Source organism: Cyprinus carpio, chromosome A15 (assembly GCF_018340385.1).
Source record: "Cyprinus carpio isolate SPL01 chromosome A15, ASM1834038v1, whole genome shotgun sequence".
Lineage (NCBI taxonomy): Eukaryota > Metazoa > Chordata > Actinopteri > Cypriniformes > Cyprinidae > Cyprinus > Cyprinus carpio.
In genome coordinates this window covers 9,318,595-9,325,123 of record NC_056586.1, presented here as the reverse complement: position 1 = coordinate 9,325,123, position 6,529 = coordinate 9,318,595, and positions in this window count along the sequence as shown.

Genomic DNA, 6,529 nt, shown 5'->3' with positions numbered 1-6,529 from the left:
GTTATGTTATGTTTTTTATGTTATGTTACGTTATATGTTATGTTTTGTTATGTTTTGTTATGTTATGTTACGTTACGTTACGTTACGTTACGTTACGTTACGTTACGTTACGTTAAAGAGAGAAAATATCATTACCTCAGTATGAAAAGAACAGAAGTCAAAGAAAAGTCCCACCATTTTAGAAGTACAAATGTGTGTGCATTTGTGTGTGTGTGTGGTGTGGTGTGGTGTGGTCTGTATGTGTGTGGAAGTACAGGTGTGTAATGTCTGTGTGGATTAATGGACAGCATCATTCTTCACAGTCACTGACATCATCCTGACATCACTGAAGGCTATACTGTTTCCATTTGTCCTGATTCATGCTGGGACAAGCTGCAGTGGAGATCTGTGAGTGGTGTCTATGCTACTGAGTTTAAATCCAAGCATTAATGGCCCAGGTGCATACTAACAAACATAAACTACATTACATCGAACCGTCCTTCCAGCAAGGATTAGCATCAACAAACGATGGTGGTCTAGAGAGGATTTTGAACTTTTCCTGTATTTTCTGTCAAAAACACCCCTTCCACTTCCCCAGTTAACCTTTAGGGTACACACAGTTTGTGGAGCAGCTGTGCAGCATGTTGTGCACGTAGCTGTCAGAGTGGTTGAGCAATGTGTTGAGAGATTTCTAATATTAGATTCCACATCACTGTCCACATGTGCCAGATAATAAATGTTAGAAATTAAAGAAATGCACTTTAAAGTGAACTCAGACTGCACACAGACATGAATGTTAAACCTGTTTGCTGTCAGCGCTCTGTTTTGATAGATACTTTAATTTGGATAACTTGCAACACAATCTCTTTCTCTCATGAATTCCGAACATTTTCCAATGACATCACTCACTGATTCCTCAACATGTTGCATCTAGTCGACTTTTTGTACAGCCAAAACTTCATATTGCAGAACACTTGACAGGTTTTCATGGCTGATTTGTGTTGTTTCCAGAGGCTATGACAATTTCCACAATCTTGAAACCATTCTTGTGTGTTTTGGAAAATTTGTTTTGGAAATGAATATGCTTGGGCATAAATCGCTCGGCTGCATTATAATTTGCAGTTGTTTTATGGTGTGCTTATGTTCCTCTGGGTATTGTTGACTTGTGGAGAGGACTGGACTGATAAGAGAAATGCACTGTCATCAGTCTTGTGTCCCTTTCTTTAGTCACTCTCTAACTCTTCTTTTGTGTTCTCAAGCATCGTTTGTTTTCAGAGCCTTTTTTGGCACAAAACACAATGGAAGAAAACTCATTTCGTTCATTTCCTTACTTTAGTCCAGGGTGTTTTAAAATAAATATTCTGTCATCTACTCCCCCTCATGTTTCCCCAAACAAAGTTTTCATTTGGTTTGGAATATCACACACATCATTGTTTTTATTTTTGTTTTTTTTGACAGCAAATCATTTCAATTTTCAAATCACTGGTTTCATTGTAATGAGAGTTGAGACAAACTAGAAAAGTGAATGCAGTGCTGCAAAGTTCAATAAAAACATGTAATGTGCAAATTAATGTTGCACTGTTACCATTAAGTTGCATGTTACATGATGCTGAAAATTAATCTTTGACCACAGGAATAAATTACATTTTAAAATATATTAACATAGAACAGTTATTTTAAATGGTAATATTTTACAATATTGCTGTTTTAACTGTATTTGTATAAAGAGCAAAAGAGACTTCTTTTTTTTTTTCAAAAACATTCAGACAGTCTTTCCAACCCTAAACTTTTGAGCAGATTATTGAATACAGTATATAATACTTACTGTAAACGAATAATCATTAAAATTATTTTAGAATTGTAAAAAATAAATTATTGGCCAATACTTATTACCCCATCTGATTCAAAAAAAAAAAAAAAAATAAAAAAAAAAAAAAAAAAAATATATATATATATATATATATATATATATATATAGTTAAAAAAAATATATATATACTATATATATATATATATATATATACTGTATGTATGTACTGTATGTAGAACATGTTTTATTTATTATTTATTTATTTATTTATTTATTAATAATATTTTGGTAATATAATGTTGGTGTAATGTAATGTAATGAATGATTTTAATGTTTTCTGGGCAAACTGTCAAAAGTATTTGTCACACTTTATACAATTGGTCAATTTCAGCTTTTGGCCAAAATATTGATTTTGGTTTGTTAACTTCTATATTTATTGCTGCTTCATGAATTGTTAGAGAATTGTTCAGATGAAATAAAAGCCTTGCCCTCCTCTATATCACCTAATTATTGTATGTACACTTCTTCTCATCACCTTGGCTCCTTTTACTTTTACTAAATCAGGAAATCCATGTGAAATAACTTGGTGACTTGGCGGAGTGTTTGCAAAGCATTTGAAAAGCAGCAACAAGCAATAGCCAAAACATCTCCCAGGATGTATCTTTATATCCGCTCTCCCACTCTTGCTTCCCAAGGCAGTGTAGCATGCTCGCAGCAGACAGATAGCAGAGAGGAGTGTGTGTGTGTGTGTGTGTGTGTGTGTGTGTGTGTGTATGTGTTTGGGGCTCTTGGGGGTTGCACTGCTTCCAGCCATTAGCTCAGTGCTGCTCGCAGAAGGTCAGATAAAGATCAGAAACTGGCAGGAGGTCGAAGTGCTCTTTCCAGTGGACATGACTCGACTCGTTCCCCGGACCTGACCGATCATCCCAGCTCCTCCGGGGCCCAGTTCACCCTTGTTGACTTCTCCACACATAAACCATACACACAGCCATGACGTTTGATCAGCCTGTTTCAGTTTGTTGAAGCTGGGACCCCTGAAGCTTGGCCACTGGGCGTTTGGACATCTGGAGCAATGTAATTTTCCATTCGAAACAAATTAGCTTCTTGTCAAAGTGAATCTGTGAGTAGTTAACAGATAACACTCCATTCTTAAACCTAAACAGGCACATTATTCAGGTTTTACTGACTTCCAGCGGCGGCCTGTCAGAGGACACAAAGGAAGCAGAGCCTCCTAAAAATGTATTTAAATAAGGCCATAAATTTCTACATATATGGCTTAAGTCAAAACGAAATAATTGCAACAACTAAAACATAAAAATTAACTGTTTAATTTAACCTACCTTTTTCAAATTCATATAAATATGCATATTTATATGATATTTATTTTCATATTTTATTAGAATTGTTCTTTCACGCCTAGGCAATTTTTTATTTTTTTTTGCTAAGCTCTGCTAATGGTTACTGTTACTCAGTTTCATTTTAGTTCATTTTACTTGAGAACATGCCCTTTTTATACTGAGATTAAATTGTATTTGTTGCTGTTCTCTTTTTGACCAATTTTAATATCTTCATATGAAAAAAATAAAATAAATACTGCTTATATACTGCTTGTACCTTCACTGTAAAACAATTACCATTATCTTAATGTAAAAATACTGTAAAATACTGTTAAATGTTAAGTTTTGGAAGTGAAAAAGAAGTCATCATATAATTTACAGTGAAAACCCGCAAATTCCCAGAATTTCCTGTGTGGCATGCACTTCACATTTGATGCTGTTGAAATCACTGTTTATTTGTTCTTCTTCTTATCAGTTATGTATATTAAGATTTTTACAAATTTTTACAGATTAAGATTTTTATGTATTTTAAGATTTTTGTTACAGCTTATGTAATGTTAATTAAGTTAAATTAATATTTATTGCATTAATTTAGTGTCACCATGCCACCAAAGCTGCTTGTGATGAACTTTCATCACTTCAGCATTTATTAATCTTCGGCTTATAATTAAGAGTACAAATTGGATTTTAGTACTACAGTAGGTTGGTATATAAACATTATATAAATTAATAAAATATGCAGGTTTTAACAGGTTTTTTTGAATAAGATTTTTCATAGTGTTGGTTTTTTATTTTTAGTTTTAGATTTTATCTGTTTTTTTTTTATTTTGGTTTTATTGAATAATATTTTAATAATTATTCAAATGCACTCCATAGACTCTATAGATATTAAAAACTTGCAAAAGCTTGGCTGATATGATTAATGTCAATTATTACAGCAGGACCGGTTAATAACATCCCAAATTTTGCATAAAAAGATGCATAACGTGAAAAATCAGAGTGGATATGCAAATGATGCAGCATTATATTTAATGCAACACACTGACAATAGGTAAGTGTGTCAAACCCGTGGATGGCGATGTGTGTCCACTGTTTCCTGTTGTTGGTGCTGATTTACACAAAATCTTAAAAACAGTGATGGATAATTCAATTTAATTATTGAATTGCATTAAATTCAAAAGTAACATTCTCTTAAGGAAAAGTATATTTATGATTGTGCTTTCTACCTTATTTCTAGCCCTAGTTTTGTTTACCAACACTGTCAGCATTGTGACTACAGTAATGTGCAGCTTTCTGTTGGTCCAAATAACTAATACTACTGCTAGAGCCATACGTTCATTTTTATGCCACTTCATCTTTAACACAACTATCCTAATGTTATATCATGTTTTTGTGTTATTTAAGCCCTACGGCCTGAAAGGCCTTGATAAGACAAATGCCTTGAATAGATTTCAAATACTGCATTATCTATGTTCTTGTCCTTGTCCTTGAAATACAATAGGTCAAATGTATTTGTGCTATTTTTGCAAGAGAAAACAATTGAATGAAGTGCTTGCGTCAGTCTCACCACTGTATTGAAATTGTCCCTTCAAATGCATGCTTGTCTCTAAGGACTGACCAGTCTCTGAAAAATAACCACAGAAGGGTTAAAAACACACACAATGCCCTAAGCTGGATTTATATGCATCTGTACACCATGTCTATTTTAACCCGTCTCTTTCTTCTGTACTGAATGAAAAGGAGGATATTGAAGAGAATACTTTGGATTTCAGTTCACTTCTCCCTCTCAAAACCTGCTTAGTTTAGTCTTATTGAGGTGCTAGCCTGAGGATAACTTACTGTATCAGTGCTGGTCTGACAATGCAGGGCCATATAGACGGAGCTAGTACAGCAAAAGCACTCAGGAATAAAAAAAGTGACCACGTTTCTCTACTATGCTATAGCTTAATAAGCAGAGACGGCTATAATTATGCCATTTATACTTGGATTGGTAAACTCAGTGTAACTATCAATACAGGAGTTTGAGGTGGTTATATGTTTGGCTGTCCAATGGCAGATGAAGAAGTGTTCTCAAAACAGATCACTATTTATATAAGTCTGTTTGTTCAGTTAATTTTTATTTGAGGGTTATTTATATATATCCATTACCTTTTGTGTTGTTGTAGTGTGGATTTGATTTACAAAGAATCATTGTAACTTGACTCTAGAAGGTGACTCATTATCATGTGGGAAAGTTTTGTGTTTTCTGACCCTCAAGTGTGCACTGCAGCACTGACTCATGTTTTTATCATTGAAGAGTTCACTAGAACTACAGTCATGTTATTTTTCCTGGGACACACTGAATACAGGGGACTTTTCCTTCATTAAAAGGAGAAAGCTTTATTTTATACAGGTCTGAACTCTGCCCCCTACTGGCAGAGCCTTTAATAGATTTTGAACTGATCTGGCCACACCCACAGAACTACTGTTTAGTGATGTGTGTTCATGATCATTTGTAATTAAATAACGGTTTGTCTTTCCAAATCTTCTGTCATGGTTCATGAAGTGTGTATAGAGCTCATGCATTTTATGTTTTGCACTTTTTGGACTTTTCTGACATAGTAAACTTGCTCGGTAGCACAACTGGTGCAGCACTGCATTTCTGAAATGTAAAGTTGAAATGACATAGTTGCTTTAGCAATTTTTCTTAATTTTTTTTTTAGCACATTAGCTTAGTTAACACTATCTGTTTAGATAGGGCTCAGGCAGTAGTAGGTGGTCCATTTTCATATGCAACAGAGCATTACCATTTTGCACCACTCACTGGACATTTCTTTTCTGAACCCCACGATACTTACAACAACCAACCCAATAAAATTTTATATTTTTCTGTTTCTGAGAAAATTTAGCACCACTTTCTGGATATTTCACATTAAAAGTGCCCCAAAAAATGAAACATAATACACAAGCAACTGATATATCATTAAATGATTAGAAATATTTCAGTACTAGCCATATAGTGGCACAAAATGTCCACTACTTTGTTTTCAGGTAACTTTATACCAATAAATAAAAAGGCCTATTCTTCACGCATGTGCCAGTGCAGATATCAGGGTAAAACTGTCTCATTGTCACTATTTATAAAGGGAAAAAAAAGAAAAAGAAAAAGAAAAAAAAACAATTTGGGGGGAAATAAAAATCTGAGAGAGAGAGAGATTTCAATTCAGAAAAACTGAACTTGACTTTTATCAACCTAGGAATTTGGGCTCTATTTATTGCTGCCTGCAACTACGCCTAATTTAGGTCTGTAGTTTTCACCCTCCAGCACAAGTCCTGACGTGTCTCTTTATGAACACACACAAAGGCCAGAACAGGCTGACTGACCTGGTCCTAATCTTGTACTACTAACAGGTTTGTCCCATGT